This window comes from Cryptomeria japonica, chromosome 11 (assembly GCF_030272615.1).
Source record: "Cryptomeria japonica chromosome 11, Sugi_1.0, whole genome shotgun sequence".
Classification (NCBI taxonomy): Eukaryota; Viridiplantae; Streptophyta; class Pinopsida; order Cupressales; family Cupressaceae; genus Cryptomeria; species Cryptomeria japonica.
The window spans coordinates 641,254,704-641,275,025 of record NC_081415.1 but is presented as its reverse complement, the minus strand read 5'-3'; the positions used below and the strand labels follow the sequence as shown (position 1 = coordinate 641,275,025).

General features: G+C 36.2%; 1 pseudogene; it reads left to right on the top strand.

Moving 5' to 3' along the window:
• Positions 1 to 20,322, top strand: part of LOC131860376 (alpha-N-acetylglucosaminidase-like) — a 302,730-nt pseudogene that overhangs the window by 182,080 nt on the left and 100,328 nt on the right.

Genomic DNA, 20,322 nt, shown 5'->3' with positions numbered 1-20,322 from the left:
GAAGACTAAATACCAGTCTATGTTCAAAGTTGTGGTCCCTAATTTGATTGTGCCTCCTCTTGGCACTTATGAATGTGACAAAGCAGAATGTAGTAATAGTGTCATAGGTGCATGGGGTTAATAGGTTATTGACTTGCAATACTATACATATTAGTTGTAATTATGAGTACCTCATCTCACTATGTTTGGCTAGGTGATCCTTTTCGATACTATTTGGTGCCGCTGCTCCTCATAATGTACTCTATGCTTTGGTAAACTAATTTTAATATAAAAAATACTGCACTTTCTTCTCTCTCCTTTGGTGGATTTATAATCACCATGACATAGACAATTATTGGTGGATTTATAGTTGCCATGATGTAATGTCAGCTTCTTACATGTGAGCAATTATTTGGCCATTAGTTTAATTTTCAAAGTTTCTCATGAGCTAATTGGCATTGGAAAAGGGAAAATTATTTAAAATAATTAAGTTGTCAAAAAGGTTATTTTTAATATTCTATTTTGATAACTTATATTTAATGATTCAAAAAGTGACTAACTTGTGCAAAAAGGTTGTGTGAGGCTCAAGGGGAAAAAGGTGAATGTTAGCACATCCAAAAATGTTTTTTTTAAAATTAAAGTGGAATAGGGAGCAATAAGAGAATAGTAATATTTTATTCACCCAAAAGCCTATAAAAGGAGCTATGGAAAGAAAAGGGTTACCATTTTCCTCTTTGCTATTCTCTTTGAGTGATAACTAAGTTCTTCTCATATTTCTTGAGGATGAAAACCCTCTTGGAATGCCAATTTCAGGACAAAAACCCTCCGAGTTGGATATGATGATTTCACCCTGAAATCACATTGGTGTTACAAGCTGAGTTCTTTCCAAATTTTTGAGAAAAATTGAGATATTTGATGTTTTTAATGAGTTTTGGTCTGCAGAGTGTTATTGATCTTGTTTGTCTGAGCTTTCAGTGTTTTGGAAGTGTTTGAAGGTGCTGAGTAAGAGTGCCCCCTCAAACTATAGTAATCAATGACATTGCCCCTTTCTCAAATCCTTCGACCATTGAAACCATGGGAACATAGACTTATAGCTCTAATCACCTAATAACTCCTCTGCCATCTAAAACAAGTGGAAAATCTCTCCAAAGAAAAGAGAAATCTATCCACATGGTTTTGGTCAGTGTCAATGACCCTTTTCAAAGGATTCTATTTGCTATGGGCTCAGAGCAAGATATTGGACATCTTTAAAAATAAGTCTCTCTTTTGGTCTCATACATTCAAGAATAAAAAGACAATCTGAAAATATTGCAGGATTCCCTTATATGCTAGTGTGAATTGTAAAACTTGTGAGACAAAATTTCATAAGCATTCAAAGAAGTGAAGAAATTGAATAAATTCTAACCACAAAGAGAAAAAGGAACAGTTGGCTGAAGTAAAGCAATGAAATAGGCCCTAGATCACTTCCTATTTCTCTACTAACATAATGGAATTCCCTCATGGAAAAGTCATTTACCCATGAGAACTCCTATCCCAACGAATGCTTCCAGAAGGAAAGAACAATAATTGGAGAGACATTGATGCAAATTAAACATGAGGGGAGGAAAAAAATGAAAGCATTGTTGGCTTCACAACAAGAATTTGGATGTTCGTCACCATGCCTCATTGTAAGAGATATGCTGCTTTCTCCTTTGTTTATAAAAGAGATGAAAATGCTGCCTTTCAAAAGCATTTTGCTAAAAAGGTATTATATCTTCCTTATGTATTTCTTCTGTAATGTCCCCTTCTCATTGATGCTCTTTCAGTGGTCCATTAGCCTATTCCTAAGACCCGTAGGCTAGGTGGAATGGAGAATGAGGGTCTAGCATTGATGAAACGAGGACTTACTATTTTTAGTAAGTCAGGGAATGGCCATTCTGGTGTTACAGTCCTACTGAGCTCTCCATGTTTTGCCTTTGGACGCAATGATCATGCTTTTTGGAGCATTATTTCTTGACTTACTATTTTTAGTAAGTGGTAGTGTGGCCCAATTCTATTTTTGGCAGTAGACAGGGCTCTGATTTTGCAACAGTTCTGTGGTTGTCCTGGCTCCATTTCATCCTAGTTGTGTTAATAATCAGTACGAGAGTCATATGCAACATAATTAAATATTATTTCCTTATCCTAAGGTAATTAATCTGATTATTTGCGACTGATTTATTAAAATTGGGATTAATGCCTATTTTATCCTAATTGTTGGCGAAACTCATGTGTACTATGGAATGGCGAAATATTTTAGAGGAATATTATGTCATATTGCATCTCCATTATTTGCCAAGTAATTAACGTGGGTCCCTTCCCTTTTGGCGTGAGGTTTGACTTGTGAAAAGTGGCGCTACACTTGGGTGAAATGAAATGCAAATGTAGGAGTGGCATTTGGAGGAATTTGCATTTGATTTTGGTTGCTAAAGAGTTATAAATAAGAGCCTTGGGCTCTCATTTGGGATATCTTTGAAAATTGCATCGTTATGCTGCCGATTTGGCTACTGAAAATCTGAGCTTCGAAGTTGGCTTCCTAGCTGAGTCTCAGTTTCATACTTGCAATATAGTACCTAGTTGTGCCCTTGTGTTCCCATTGCAGATTGGGTAATGAGTTGCAGATTATGGAGTGTTCGATGTTGGATTTGATTGCTTCTAGTTGCTGGTCGCGGGACTGCTGAAAGTGAAATTTGCTCATATCTCTTAACCAGGCGACTCCATCCATCTGGGAACTGGCTCATCCTTCCTTCCAGGCTATGGCGATACAATGTGTGAGTTTTTAGCATGTTAAAATGAGAAATGAATTTAATAGATAAAATCGAAATTCCTAGGCTAGGCATGGGTTTTTTGTTTTGCATTGGGATGCGTGCAAAATAAAAATGGGTTTGTTTGGGATGTGGCTTTGATTGGTTGTCATTGCATTTGATGTATGGTGGGATTGGGATTAATTTGAGTTGATTCGGGCAAAAAATAAGTGAGTTATGAGTGTTTTGATGTTTCCATAGGCTGCTGAAACTGTACTTTCAGCCTGCAGATCAGTGTAACAGAAAATTACAGTCATGTTGTAGAAATCTGCAATTATTCATCTCATCTCATCTCTATATTGTAAGGTTGTTTCAGTAGTACTGATCATCCCCTTCTTTCTGCTTTCTTTTGTAATTACCCACTGCATAAGTGGAAGAGGCTGGCTTGCCGCCTTCTAAGTTTTGTAATTCAGTTTTGTAATCAGTCCTCTCGCTGAATAAGTGGTCGAGTGATAAGTTCAAATGGTCCTCCTACTGAAATATGCGGTAGAGTGATAGCTTAATGTACTGATTGAACTTCAGTTTATTGTAATTTTCCCTTGGTCGGTTTACTGCCAAGAGCTTTGGTTTCTATCCTGCTGGATAAGCAGAAGGGGCTGGCTTGCCGCCCATGCATTGTAATTTTTCAGTTTGATTATGATTGCTAACGATCCCTAGAACACCGTATGCTCTCACCCTCCCAGTCTGGGCTCTCGGTGAACAAAAGGTGGAAGGGTTCCCTTTCAGTTGTTTGGATTATTCCTCTAACCTTAACAGGTTATTTGTTGTGGATGAATTGTTATTGGTCTAAAAACAAAAAAAAAAATTACTGGGATATTACATCTTCTAAGTTTATATCTATCTGTTACTACCATTAAACGGATATAGCTGATTGTTTTGTATCTGTTGTATGTTGTAATTGATCCATGTGACCATTTCTTTCAAAATTTGCTGCTATTTTCTTAATACAGTTGGCTTATGTAATCACCTCTTTATCAAATTACTTGTGCTTCACCTAGTGGCTTTGCCAAGGGATCCCAACCGTAGTTTTTGTAATTTTATATACTTATCAATACAATATCTTTTTATGATTCAATTTAGTCAACCGTAATATTAAAGATTATAAAAAATATTTTTAGAAAGGAATATCACAATAAACATGCTTATCATGTTGGCTACCCTTGTAGGCACTCCTACATTCAGTTCCCATAGGAAGGATGGTTGTCCTCAATTTATTTGCAGAGGTGAAGCCTGTTTGGTCTAGCTCATATCAGTTTTATGGTACTCCTTATATTTGGCAAGAGATGATTTCCATGAAAGTGAATGCCATGTAATTATTCTATTAAAGTATTTTGGATCAAACAATTATAGTTTTCTGATTTAAGTCCAAATCTCGAATTTGAATAATATTGCAGGTGCATGTTACATAATTTTGCTGGAAATATTGAAATGTATGGAGTTTTAGATGCCATTTCATTTGGGCCAGTTGAGGCTCAAACAAGTCAGAACTCAATGAAGGTAAGACATCTGTAACCAAATTTTGGACAATTTTTCTTCATTGTTACATCCCAATTTTGAATAATATGCATCCCAAATTTTCATGGGAAGGTTTTTGTTCAACTTCATAATAATAATAAAATAATATTTTTCAAGTGAAATGTATTACAGATGAGGAGATAGCTCAATTCTAGACTTTATAAGCATGATCTGCAAATGAGAACCAGGATGCTTCGTCTGTTTAATCTTATTGATTTTCTGCTCTTTTCTTGATTTTTATTCAATGAGAGTCTCTAATGATAAAATTTGAAATGACATCTCAAGCAGCCTGTTAGTGCTAGAATGTGAAAATGGAATTTTCCTTTCAAACTCAAGTCCAGGAATGGCTGGAAGAGATGAAGAAAGTACACAGTGACTATCTTTTGATTATAGATGACAAGATGGACAGAACATGCATGGATAATAATGGTATAATGATTGAAACGCTTCTGAAATAATTTGTGTGAGTTTTTTTTGGATCAATGTCAGGGTCACACTCTATGATACTACATCAAAATGAACATAATAATTGAAATACTTCTAAAATAAACTATTTGAATTCTATTTTCATCAATGTTTTGGATCACACTTTGATCTATAGTCAAGAGGAGGATAATAATCAATATGTTTCTAGAATAAAGTGTGTGATTTTCGTTGACATTTTAGATCACACTTCATGATCCTATATCAGAATGAGGAAAATTTCGTTAAAAAATCACAGTTTATTCCAGAAGCATTTCAATCATTGACATGGATTGTGAAAATGCAATATATATAATTAATAATTTTATATCCATTAGGGAATTCTACATACATGCTTATCATCTTCCATTGAAGGAGATAAAGCACTTGTAGATCAAAGGTGTTTGTGAAAATAAAAGGTTATGCTTTCAAAACATTTTTCAAATTTGAACTTCTACCTCATTGTCATTATGAAGTCTTAATTTTTCTCATTATTTCTTTATGACAATAGTTTTAAATATTGTGGGCATGTGAAAGGAAACCATGAAACCAAATACTTGTTTTGGGTGGATAGCATAATTTTGTTTGTTGATGATTTTAGTAGGGTAAAAGAAAGGAGCAAGAGTGAACATCAATACATTTTACAGTTCGAAGAATCAAACCTACCATTTTTTAAATTGCCATACTCTAAATGCTAAAATTTTCTTAAAAACATATGCTATTAAATCTAGAAAAATAAGACTTATCTAATGAGGGTTGTGGCTATTATTGACAACTATTAGGCTGCTGAAGAATTAATGGTATAGTGCAATGGATAAGGTTGATGTTCTTATTGTCACCACCTAGGTTCAAACTGCCATTGGGCCATTGAACTCATGGGATTTGTAGCCAAGCCTGACTAATGCCCAAAAAACTATTAGGTTATCAATCCTTGTTGACAATTGACACCTTCATATTAGTTAAATCAATTAGAATAACAAGCTTTGATTCTTTTCTTCATACAATTTAAACTGCTTTCTCGTGTCAATGTTCATTTTGTTAAAGACTCTAGGTATCAAATGATTTTGGAAGTCATGCCTTACTTTTGGCAATTAGATTATAGGGTACACGCATTGATCTTATAGACAAAAGATTAAGCTAAGACAAGGATCGAGTTCCTGATATCTCTGTTTTGTATTATTGGACAAAAGATCAAGATCATGGAGGTTTAGCTATAAAAGGTTCTCAAGATCACGAGAGTTTTGATGTATGGGCAAATAAAGATTCATGGAAGATATTTAAGGTCTCTTTTGGATATAGTTGATCATCTCTTTTGGATATAGTTGATCATCAAAGTTGCAGTAGCATGTAAACCTATGCCAACATGGGAAGCCTGCAAATGTGGAACACAACTTATAAGATGAGCTCCATTACTTTAGAAGTTGGCTCTTAATATTTTCAATAAGATCGTTTGGGTAAAAGATAAAGAAAAGGGAAGAGAAAGAATCTATTCATTGCTTAAATATTTTTAATTTGCATTCTACAGACTTTGCACAACAAAAATACTACCAAAGAGGAAAAATAAGAGGGATGAAATAAACTTGACCTATAATATTCATCAGTTGGGATTGCATAATTTCAGATTCATAAGATACTAAAATAACTCCAATATATGGAGGATTTTGTAAATGATAAATATTTTGAGAAAAATGCTAAGTTTGCAAAGCTCTTATAAAATGACAATTCTTAATTTTTGACATAACTCTTATCAATCCTACAAGCCCCAAGAAAGCCAAATTGTTACCTCCAAATATGAAAAACAGCAGCATTTACATGAATAACCCTTTGCTGCATGATTGTGCCAAAATTTCAAAATTCAAAGCAATGTTGTTCTAAAAGTTAAAAATGTTCTGCAATCTTTTAAAAGTGGTGCCCTTCATTACTTTGAGCAATAAATCTAGAGCAGTGGCATGGTTTAGCCTTGATACTTTTGAATTTCCAAAAATTGCTTTGGTTGTTTGATGCAAGATTCCTTACCAAAATTGGATGGTTTAGAAAGAGTCCAGCTATTATGTCCTTTCATTCTTTTTGCCAATGGCACAACAGAAGTAGAATTATTCGACTGACATTTCATAATCAACTGCCAAATTGCCAAGTGTTCTATTATGTTCTTTTCTTTTCTTCATGCTTCTTAATACATTGGTGGATATTGAAAAGCTCATGTATGTTCTAGCATCCATAGCATATTCTCTATAAGAGAAAATTTTGTGCAATTTATGGCTAGAATGGCATAATATAGTTAGTTGTGAATGATTAGTGGATTTTGGAAGGCATGGCCATCAAATCCCTCATTAACATTGCATTAATATTGTAATAGAATTTGGAAATGCTAAGGATAAGAGAATGTAAGGTTGAAACACTTAATATGTGAAAGATAAACCTACTTTATTTTCAATATTAATTTAAATATTGTAATTTTCAAAGTGGTTAGATTTCTACCATGTATTATATTGCATGTTACTTGTATCTTCACCTTTCATGGATGAGTGCTTCCATTTTACTTGCCAGGAATAAGGAGTATATGATATATGGATTTAAAACAGATAACCATTCTTTTCTATATGTTTTTAACTATAAAATTTAGTAATTTAATTGTCCTTTTTACCATTTTAGTAAAACCTTATTCTTTTTTGTTGTGTTGCAAGGTGGGGGTTGGCATGTGCATGGAGGGTATAGAACAAAATCCAGTTGTTTATGATTTGATGTCTGAAATGGTATTTCGTGGTGAAAAGGTTAATGTGGAGGTAACAACCATTATTCCTTCCTCAGTTTTCAGTAGTCATGAAAATGAGCATGGTCCTATGCATTGCATAATTTTGTATTAGGTATTTCATTCTTCACATGTATCATAACCACATTATATAGTGCATTAGATTATCTAGCGTATCATGTCCAGAAGAGTTCCATATAAAACATTCTTTTAGTTTTGTTTTATTGAAATATTAAACTCACAAAGGTCATTTAAACTATTTTAACCTAATGACTAATGGTGAGAAAGTACAGACTTGTTGAGAATCAGAGTTTTTCGTCTTTATGCCTGTGTATTTTAGCTCCAATATTTCCTCCCATGTGGTTTTGATTCTACGTAGTATTCAGGAACTTTGTAACTACATCTTGGAGTGTAAACATTTTTCAACAGATGTTAGTTGCTGCTCTTCTTTAACTTTGAAAAGGCAGGCTAGTTTGATGTGGACTTGCTATTTTGACCTGTTCTTTAAATATTCTCATCATATATTTCATTATTTCATGTACATGTTAGTTCTTTATTATTGCCCTCTACCATAACACATTCTCAACTTATATTATTATCCATTCAATGGCCTCTATATGGTGACTCATTTTCTTTCATAATGTTATGGTCCTTCAAAGCTTAAGCGAATGGTCCTTCTCACATCCATGGGAAGACAAGGTAAAGAAAAGAGGCCATGCATGGGGAATGGTGATCATACATGCAATTTTCACGACATTAATCAAAATGTGTAAATAACACCAAAAAATAAAAGTTTATTTTTGTATTGCAAAATACAGAGCATCAGTAAAAGGGGAATGTGAAGTGGTTTGGCTTTGAAAAATGCTGAGAGAACTACAAGCTCACAATCCTTTTCTATGATAAAAAAGGTCTCAGGCTGGCAAAGAATTCCATTTTTCATGAGAAAGCAATATATTCTAACTTACATTTCCATTTCATTTGACAACTCATAGAAGATTGATAAATTGATCTGCAATATTGTCCAACTCAAAATCAGACTGCAGACATTCTCACCAAGTCTGTTTGCTTAGATAAATTTGTAAAATTTAGAGATAAAAATTGGTGTATTTTCTAGAATGACCTTTATAGAGTAACCCATGGTGAGTACTAATGAGTACCTTGCAAATCTATAGGAGAAACTCATGCATGACAAATTGCTTTGAATTTAAGTTTTTTAAGTTGTTGAGTTTTTCCAAATTATTCTGAATTGCTGACTCCTACTAGTCAAATTCAGGTTTGCTGAAGTACTGATTTCTGATCAAATTTTGGGTCTGCTAAGTTTGAGTTTGTGAACTATGGCACAACAGCACTATTATGACATGCATATATGACAATATGTAGATTAAAGAGGAGCTTTTCAAAATGTTAGCATTTTGATTTGTCCCTTTTAGAAAAACCCAAAATGAAACATTGTATAAGGTGAAACCTTTCTTTGAATTTCAGGGTGAAGCTCCTTTGTAGATAAAACTAAAAACCCTACAACTCTAAGCAATGGAAGCAATTATTTTTTTGGTTCTTGGGTATGGGCACAAGCCTTCTTAACACTTCTTCTCAAGACAAGAAATTTTTATATCTTTCGCTTGAAAGCAAACACCTGCAACAGCTCTAGATAATCACAGAAACTAAAAAGTGATTACGACAAAAAGCTTGGATCAGATTAACCATAAGATTCAGCTAATCAAATAAGGAGAATTGTATACAATGCTACAATTGCCACTTCAACTAAATCTACAATGCAAAGCTAACTATATTAGATAAAAGCTATTTAATTTCCTAAATCAACAGAAGATAATAGAAAAATCTTGAACAATAATTCCAGCAGCAAGCATAAAATTACTATTAGAAAATTTAAGTGCATAAAACACTTTATTATAAGTATTTACACTGTTTCGGAGGTGATTAATTCAAAAATTAAAAAATATTAAAGTTCTATACTAAAAATAGTTTGCTTGCAATCCAAGCAAGCCTAAATACAAAATTTGTTTGAAATACATTATCTAGTACTAAGACATCTTTTGATAGCTTTCATTTTAAAAAATCACATTTTAAGACAAATCTTCTAGACGTTTATTCAATAATAGATATCCACCAATCATAGCCATGGCTAGAAATAGTCAATCTGCTGCATGAATGGCCTCTATTAGTGACTTCAATACATTTTCCTCATTTTGGCTATGTAGGATCCCTAGAAGAAACTTGCAACCCTAGACCTTGGAAATAAATCCTTAGCACAGGTACTTACAAAAACTGATTACCAATCCTTAGGTGGCATTGGTGAGGAATAACAAACTAATTAGAACCTTAAACGTATATGGCAGATTTGATAGGAGAATTATATTCCTCTATTTTGGTGGAATTAAATAAGATCATTATTATTGGCTGGCAAATAAATTATCAGTTTGCGATATTAAATATTGCAAAGGACAAGTTTTAAACTGGTGGTTAATTTAAAGAATATTGAGCCATATTTAGTTATATGTTGTGGGTTCCAAATTGTGTTCGAATTGCCTATCATAACATTGTGTGTGAACTGGGAAAGTGCTGTCTTCTTTCTTAGAGTTGGTGATGATCCTTTGTTCCTGTGGCATGAAGCTTGAAGACCATCCCTTGGGTGATGACAATCACAGATTGATCAGTTTGTAATGTTTATTCATCATATCTCAGATGCACTAAAGGTTACTGCATATTCAGATTTCTGAGGTTGATTTGATTAATGTATTGTTGGGCGTAACTGTTTAAAGAGTAGGTGTGAGGCATTCCCTCTTAGATGTGAACAGCTAGTTATATTCTGGACGAATCCTTCAGTTAAGAAATTGCAGGTTGAGACTAGGCATGGATCCATAATTGGAAGTTTGGCCTTTTCATTGTTCAGCGAGTTCTTCTGCAGAGTAGAGCTAATTCTCTGATATTTACATCAGCGGTGGAATGTCATTCTCAGGTTTAACTGTGTACTTTTTGTTTGCAATCTAAGTTAAACCTTTTCCATATGTATGCACACAAAAATTTGTTGAGTTATTAATAATAACTTGATTGCACCCACTTTTCTCTATAGGTCTGAAATAAGATTCCAATTGAGATTATTGTGTATCTGAACTTTGAATATCAGAGTTCTATTATTGGTCGCTGTTGTGTTTCAGTCAAATAGCCTGACATCTTTCTAAGCACTCAATTTACAAAACTAGAACTATAAACCTGCAATGTCATGTGTGTCAATGGTTTGGTAAAATGTGCTAAGTGGAAACACAAATTTGGGTGAAGAATCCAAAGGGTTGCTACAGTGGTATTAGAGCTGTGCATGCTGCCAGCCTAAGGGAGTTGAAGATGGATAAGAAGTTTATTGCAGGTATGGAAGATTGGGTAAAGCTGATGCAAAGACTTGTGCAAACCAATTTGGAATATCAGCATAACTTTATCAAATTGTTGCAACATCCAAACATGAGACACTATGTGGAAGAAAAGCCAGCAGTAGCAAAGAATTTAGATCAGCAAAGTGAGGTGGATGAAGAACAGCAAATTGGGGAAAAATCAAACTTTCATGATGTTTCTATGGTGGATGATGAATCACTTTCCTCTACACCAACCATGAACAAGGAGCCAACAAATCTAATGGATAGTGCCGAAGATGTGGAGAGGACTCTAGAACGGTGTAAACGACAGATAGAGAGAATGAAGCAAGCTAAGATGATAGCTACTCAAGCAAGACAAAATCTACAAAAGATCAAGAGACAACATGGATGCCTGGATCCTTCACATGCTAGCTCGCAAGAGGAAATGAGCACTCCAAGTCAAGATGGTTTTGCAATGAATACAAGCAATAATGGTTCACGTATTAAGGAAGCTTCTAACGAGTCTACAGATTCCAGTGATGCAAAAGAAGACCTCAAGGATGACAAAGAAGGTACTGTTACCTATTTTTCGTTCCTGGCTGAAAAATAGGTTGAAAAATGCTAGCATGAACAAAGAAAGCTAGTGTATACTTATTCTCTATTTTGTGTTTTAAAGATGATGTTTCTAAGTACTTTTATTTTGTAACAACAAAGAAAAACATCTCATTTGCAAAAGAAAAGTATTTTATTCATTTTCAAAATGCGTCCCACACAGGAGCCGTGGGACTAGCTACGTATATCCAATGCAGAAGAGAAATATACACATATGTATGCAAGTACAAAATAAAAATAAGGCATGTCAGAGGTGGAACCAGTCATTGCTTGAATCACTGGAACAGTTGAGAGACGCTCGTCGTAGCCTTTGTCTTGCTGCTCCCCCCCGGTCCGTTGATGTTTTCCTTCTGATATCTGCAAAAAAGGGTAAAACAAGCAATGTGTTAGAACATTTTGTTCTAAGCAATAGCTGGCTGCTTTTCTGACATATGTACTAATGCACGCATATATATATATGATCCCTAGGTACATCGAATGCATATAGCAAGTACAAAGGAATCTCCAAAAGGCAAAATCAGATCCAAAGGAAAGCCACCATAAATATGCACTTTTGCTAACAGGTTTGTTTCATGTGCAGGAAAAGAAAAAAAGGGACAGTTTGCTGGTCATAAAATTCGCTAGCATGAGTGGAGATGAATGCGGCTCCCACGAGGGTTGAGCCCAGCTCATGTGGAGAATGGCAAGGTTTCATACAATCAGATCAACAAGACGACATTTTATGCATCAGGCCTAAAAGATTTTTATGATAAGCTTGAAAAGGCATGACTGATCAGACATTCCAACAAATTCAGGGTGTTGAGCCTGCAACAACCTACGGGAATTTAGGATTACCTCCTGATTGGTACAGTGTTTTGGAATGGGTGTATCCAACATGGGCAAGAAAGCATGCTCTCGACAGAGGTGAAACTGTTAGTCATTTGAAAGGTGCAATTGTTACAGCAGATAGATTTCTGACTGTTAGTGAGGGGTATGCTTGGGAAATAACAAACGAGTGAAGGTGGATGGGGTCTTGATGAGCTTTTACATAGCAGAAAATCTGTAATTAATGGGATAACAAATGGTATAGATGTTGATGACTAGAATCCAGCTACTGACAAATACATTGCACATCATTATTGTGCAGAGGATCTTCCGGGGCTGAATGCAAAGCTGCTTTGCAGGAAGAGTTTGGACTTTCTGTTAAACCAGATGTATCATTGATAGGCGTTCACTGATTCCTATAGAGGTTGGAGATGGATTCAGTATGGAAATGTCTAGTGAAGGTACAGAAAGTGAGTTTCCAATGGTTATTGCAGATTTCGAACAGTCAAGGATGCCAATTAGTGATGATATGATTCCAGCAAATTCATTGGAATTAGAAATTTCGGAGAGGGATAACCAAATGTATACATAATCTAGATAATGGAGGGAGTCATGAAGTAGAGCTCTCAAAGAAATCAATCCCACTTGATATGCAGAACAATGAAACTGCTTTTTCATAAATACTTGCTGAACAGAAGTGATAAATGAGGTTGATATAAAGGAAAATGCAGAACTGAATGAGCAACAACAGATAATGGTAGAAAAGTTCTGAAAACAAACTTGTTTGGAAGGCCAAATATGATGGGGATTTGGGTGCTAAAATTAATGAGGTTGATATGAAGGAAAATGAAGAGCTGATTGATCGACATCAGATGAAGGAAGGAATTTCAAAGCAGCAGAAGGGTGATTTCAAAGATCATAAGACATTCACAGTAGCAGCATACCATCATAGCATTTTGATTGCAGTCATTAGTTATGAATCACCCAAAGTGTCATGGAGTGAAAGATGCAGTGGTGGGGAAAAATCTGAAGAAAAGGACAATCCTAAGCCATGTCTGCATTTTGCCCTAGAAACAAGTGACGATTCACAAGAAAAGGAAGATATGGTAGATGTCTTGGTTAATGTGATCTGCCCTAATTTAATGGAGACAACTGCTAAAGGTTATGACTGTATACAGTCAGTAAGGATTTCGTGGAGCCCTGTGAATTCTGCATCTTGGGTTCCATTACAAATTGGTAAGCATGAATTTGTTGAGGGTGAAATCATTATAGAAGCAATTGTTGAGAAAAGTGAAGTAAAGCAGTGTGGTGATGCATGGAAGATTATTCACGAGGCATGCTCATCTTTAATGGGCTCACTGGATACTAACAGATGCATACCTTACAACATCAATGCAATATACAAATACTTAGTTATTGCATTCACTCCTGCTGGCTACCAACATTTATTTGAAAGCATGAGATTGTCGGCACCATTTGCTGAAGCTGGATTGGGGAGATCTTTAAAATGCTTTGAAAATGCTGCTAAAAGAAGTCAAGAAGATACACTTTCTAGTACACTTGCCTGCTGCTCCTGGGGCCAATTTCCTTTGTTAGGCACTGGTGGGAATTTCAAAGTTTTGTGGAATAACAATGAGGCTTCTGGTGATCCTTCAGATCAAGTCTTCAAGCATGAAGATGTCTATGACTTCTTGGAAATTATTGGTACAATCCCCCATGGAAAAGACGGATTATCCTCCGAGAATTATCTTGATGAAACTTTATGTGGTGAAATAGATGATAATAGTGAGTCTATATCTCCAGATGCCGTTTTTGTAGATACCTCAAGGGAAAAGGGGATGGCTAATTTCATTGACAAGGATTTCACACCTCTCTGTGATTTATCTGCTAAATCACCCAATAGAATCAATGATTTCAAACAGTCAAGGATGCCAGCGATCAAAAATCAGTGAGTCAATTGAAAATTGCTACTAAGTGGGACACCAACTCAACTTTGGTCGATGCTACAAAGTTAGACAACAATCAACTAAATCCTTGTCAATATTCTAGATTGCAAACATGTAAAGTGTATAAGAAGAAGAAGAAGAAAAATTTGGAAGTCAATGATGATATGCAGTGTTGGAGTGAAAAGTGATTGCATTGCAGGCATCAAAGGATCCAGATTTTCCTCCAGGTTTTCCTTCTGTCAAGGGCGATTACAAAGAAGAGACAGTTCCACTGCAACAAATAGAGAGTGAAGCCAGTTTTCCTTCTGATACTGACATTTTAAAGACCTCTAGATTGAAAGATTATGCAGATGAACAAGGTCAACATGAACTGTTCTCTTGTGATATTAAGTCTGATAACACATTGAAATCTAAGCTGAAATATGCAAATTTAATCCTTGGAAAAGGCTCACATGGTGGAATTCAGTGGGAAGCAGATAACAGAAGTACTTCACAAGATGTAGAACAAAGACAAAGAACATCTGAAGAGGCTCAAGGTACCGGGTGGAGTGTGGATCAGCAAGCAGATGTTTCAGAAGCAAGTTGGACAACTCCTGAGACAAGGTTAAAAGAGGCACAAGCTGCAGATGGAACATTGGAACAATATTAAACTTCTTATGAACAAAGACAGCTACAAGATTCAACAAGAACTAGTGAAAAGAAACTCATGCTTTACAAAGGTCATGTGCAGTTTGGAAATAGTATTGATTATAGTTTTCCAAGGGATCCAAAGTGGGGTTTGAGTGGAATTTCTATTGAGAAAGCAAGAATTGTAAAAGAATTAAGCAATAACATGATTGAAGCAAAGGGGAACTTTGATGAGACACAAGATGAAGAAATCCTTAAGCAGGATATACCAGAGTTGCATATTCAAACAGAAAAATAAAAAACGCAGTTTTTCGAGCTACTTTTTTCTAATATTTTTGATAGAAGGAAAAAATAACCCTGCAGTGCGTGCCATGAAGTTTTTCAAAGAAAAAACAACAGATCACAAGTTAATTTTTACAGATACAAGCAGGCATGGAATGCTTTTTACAGTAGGGTTTGTATCTTTAATGGAGATATTGTATGCAGCCCAAGGAAAGTAGTTTATAGAAAATGCAACGAATTACATGAATGAATTTTTGCAAAAATGCAAGCAAATGCCGAACAGATTCAAATACATGAAAAAATTTCAAAAACACAGAGAAGAAAGCCAACATATTGCATTAAAAAAGCTTTTCTTTCTTTCCAGAATTACAAAAAATGGCGGACCTGTGCAACGTAGCGGATGCAAAGTGAAAAGAGCGCCCAGCAAGCAAGGAGGCCGAGCTTCGAACACCCAGGATGTACCCAGAAACACAAAATGCTTTCCACAGCGGCTCCAAAATGAGCCCGAAACCAGCAAATACCAAGAAAGAAGAGCCGGCCGTAGCAAAAACAGGGCCCAGCGCTCAAAGATGCGTCCAGAAATGAAGGATGCATGACTTTTTCCCTTCGAACCCTAAGCGACGCCCAGTGCAGAGCCGTTTCCAGAATCATCGAGAGCAAAAGTAAAGAGGCGAATGAAGGTTTTTAGGGTTATGTTTCCCTAAAAACGTCTTCATTTTAAAAAATCATTTCTTTTCCTTCTTATGCCACGCGATATGCATGGTGGACATGTTGAGGTTCGCTTATGCCTCCAAGTGATTCTAATCACTTTAAAATCTTTGTAAAATCATTTGGCTTCCTAAGTGATTTTCATCACTTTGTCCCCTCTTGCTATTATCCTTAGCAAATTTTTTTGTAAAGTCTCAAAAATACGCCCTCAAGCCTATAGCAAATGTTTTTTAAAGCTTTTCCTTTTATTAAAAAATTTATTATTTTTTGATTAAACATTTGTTTGATATTATTTTTATTTTTTATGTTTAAAAAATAATAAAATATAATAAAGAATTTTATTTATTAAAGTGTTAATAAAACACTTTTATTAAATATATTTTTTATTACACTTTATTATTATTTAATAAATAAAAATAATAAAATTGTATTATTTAAGTGATTTATTTATTTTATCGCTTTAAATAAAACAATTCTATTACTTTTATATTATTAAAGCTTTTTAAATATAAATAAAAATAAAGTCAAACAAATGTCTGACCAAATAATAATAAATCTTTTTTTGAAAAAATCACTTTATTAGATATTTTTGTTTGGGCAAAGGGAGGGATATTTTTGCATTTATGAGGGCTTGCAGGCCTGTCAGAGACATTTCAGAAGCATTTATGTTGCATTTATGAGGTTTTATGTTTGCAGAATGGATGACTTAGCCTTTTGGCTCAGGTTTATCCCTTTTGAGATATTTTTGAGGCCCAAAAGGTAGGGTTTTTGAGTTTGCTCGACCTACAAGGAGGAGGTGGAGTCTTCTTGATATGTTTGAAAAAGGCATATAAGCTGAGGGCCTTCATTTTTGTGTGGGTTCTGATTCATTCATCTTGGAGCAGACTGTAATTTTTTGGTTCTCTCTGCAAGAATGGATGTCTTTGTAACACATTTTCAGGATTTATGAAGCTTGGTGATACCTGTTTGGCAAGGATAATAGCTTGGTTTGCTGCTCTACTTCTCATCTTTCTTTGTTACTGCATCTTCAGGGTTAGTCAGTTCTTTGGTGGTTGGCTTTTGCCCCCCTTAAAATTTACATCTCCTTTTGATGCCTTATGCAGAAATACATGTACTACTTGCAGGTCATAAGCTATGTTTTAATGATTAATAGTCTTAGGTTGTGAAAAAAGGATTTTTTCCCTCTTAGGACTGTGATTATCCAGCCTGTTTATGAAGCATTGATGCAAGGGTTATGAGTTGTTGGTCAGTGTGAAAAAGGGTTCATTATCATTGCTGTACTGTGTGTCTTTTGCTTAGATAGATTCCAAAAGAATACCATCTGGTGCAATCACCTTAGTTTTGAGTTTTAGTTTTTGTATTATCTCCTCCTTACTCTTTTCTCTGAAGAAATTGTTAGTTTAGGTGCAGAATCTGAAAAGAACCAGCTTACTCTGGAGGTTCACTCCATTTTTTAGGCAACCCACAGGCCTAGGAGGGTTCCCATGTGTCACAGGCTTGCTGAGTTGATAGCTTAGCAAACAGGGGTGCAGGTCCAAGTGATAACAGGTACACTTATTTCTCTTTCTGGTTCAAGGTATGATGAGTTCAAATTTCCAAATTTAAGTATAATATTGTAGATGAGATTTCAGTTGCATGACTACATCAGCATTGGCAATCACAATGTGATTGAATTTTGTGATTTTGATATTGTAATGGAGGTGTTGATGGGTGTTTAATGACCACGCCAACACAAAATAAAGTTTCCAAAGGTCACTCTATCCTCTCTTGAGCAAAATCTGGTGTATGCTATTATTTCAGAAGATCATAAAAGTGATTCCAATCCTACTGCGAACTTGTGACTTTGTGATGGATGTGAGCTCATTTGGCTTGATGTTTGCTGGTAAGCTAAGGGGGACCTTATGTAAAATGGAACAATCCTTAAGGAGACTTAACAAATTTAAACGTCAAGGAAGTATAGCGAATGATTTAGCAACAATAAGTGTTTTTGGAATGTTTTCTCAATAAAATATGCAGAAAGTAAATGAGCGAAGGGATTGAGAGGTTCTAATCTAAATCTGAAGAACTCAAAAGGCAACAAATGCTTAGGTGAAATTGACCACAATTTGTTTCGCCAACTTTAGACAACTATGCAAAGAGAGGTGCAATCGCAAAAGATTTTCATATCATCAATGAACACCATCAAAGAACAATACTCACTCGATAATCGAAGTTAAACATACACATTTAAAAGGCTCAATCCAACCTTACACTGCAAATAGAAATCATCTACGTGCAAAAGGTATGAGCAAATGATCTCACCATGAAACAATATCATCTATCTCATTCATCTAATTGCTTGAAAATAAATCTAAACTACTTGAGGAATAGAAACCATGCAAACTTTCAAAATAACACAAGTAATCACCAAAACCAATGAATTACTTCTTATTATACTGATAGCTTATGTTAGTGGCAATATTGTACATGAAAATAAAACTAGTTAATTAAGTTGTAATTGTCTTGGTTAGTTGGCAACCACGGGGTGGTAGTTGCGGTGCGACGGTTGGCGCTCGCACCCCCTCAGTATCTTTATATACTTTCGAATGTAACTTGGGAAGGACAACGATTATGAAGGGAATAACATCTCTTATACTTTATCTGATATCTATGGCATTATTATTCTGCATTATGTGTTTTATTTGTTTAAGTTAAGTTATTCACCCGAGAGGGTAAACATTTGTACGGTGGAACCACCATGCGGTGGGACCACCGATGGTGGAACCACCATGCGGTGGCAACATCGATGGTGGGACCACCGTGCGATGGATACCACCGCCCACGCAAGAAATAAAACATGCAGCAGCCCCAAACGCACAAACACACAAACGCACTCCGCCCAACAACGCAACGCCCACGCAAGCACAAGGCAGGCGCGGGAAGGTGGCCACATATTCCGTATGGGGTGATCCATACTGTGGAGGGGTGTTGACCGCACGGGAAGGTGGCTGTACAATTGGAGGTGTCAGTGCTGTTGTTGACCGTACGGGGAGGTAGTATGGCCGGGGTTCCATCGAGGACATTATAGTGGATAATAAAAAAAAAAAAAAACGACGACGACCAGATTGAAAAATCATTTGATGACATCTGGAGCCAGGACGCTGAAAATATTAGAGTGGAGAACCAGGGTTTTGACATCTTAAAATATCACAGAAATGATGCGCGCCATGGACTTTCGTGTGGTTCTGAGGGTTGTAAATTGGTGTTGGCGGCAGGGGCGCTGCCCCTTGACCCCGCTAGGGGCATTGCCCCCAGACCCCCAGTTTATTTTTGAGCTACCATACACTTTTTGAGTTGGGCGAAGGGCATCAGAGAAGGCACGGTAAGTGTTGGGTTGTCCTGTATTGTGAGAAAGAAGCCTACAGCTAAGCATTGGTCGGGAAGCCATAAGCCGTAGAGGGAGATGGATTTGGAGGTTGCGAACAAACAGAGTTTGAGGGAAGGCATTGCAAGAATGCGAAGTCATACAGCACCAGAGAGTTATTCAGTTTAGTTATCAGCCTTTGGGGAGTGTGATGGAGGATTTGAGGCATCTCCTAGCCTTTGTGCCAGAGGGTTGTGGCCACCTCCAGGCATGAATGGTACGCTTTGAGGAACTTGGAGTATGTCTCGGCTAGACATGAGGTTGCCTTGGTGGATACACAGAGGGCTCGGGAGGAGCTGACCACCAGGTTGGAGGCAGTACTAGCGTGGGACTTAGCTCGACATACCCAAGAGTTGGATGCCAAGGGGGCAACATGGGTGGCTATCCAGGACAAATTGGCTAGGGAGACAGTATCATTTGAGTAGCAGTTGGTGGAGGCTGAGACTGAAAAGCATGTTTTGCAGACAAGTTTGGTTTAGGCACAGGAGGACTATGATGTCAAAGGAAGCACTAATGGTGAAATCCGCACTTGAGCATAGGATGGTAGCAGAAAAGGGTTTTTAAGCGAGGACGCAGCAGGTCCGGGCTCGATTGGCGTCAACAGTTCTGTGTAATGTCATCTCTATTTTGTATTAATTCGTCCGGAGATGACTTCTTTTCTTTTGGGGGGATGATGTTAGCGGCAATATTGTACATGAAAATAAAACTAGTTAATTAAGTTGTAATTGTCTTGGTTAGTTGGCAACCGCGGGGTGGTAGTTGCAGTGCGACGATTGGCGCTCGCACCCCCTCGGTATCTTTATATACTTTCGAATGTAACTTGGGAAGGACAATGATTATGAAGGGAATAACATCTCTTATACTTTATCTGATATCTATGGCATTATAATTATGCATTATGTGTTTTATCTATGTACGTTAAGTTATTCACCCGAGAGGGTAAACATCTTATAACAACAATTTCATACAAATTCTCCCTCTTTTACAAATGAAGGGGTGAACGCCTTTTATAGGACCCAAAAATGAAAATGGATGGCCAAGATTACAT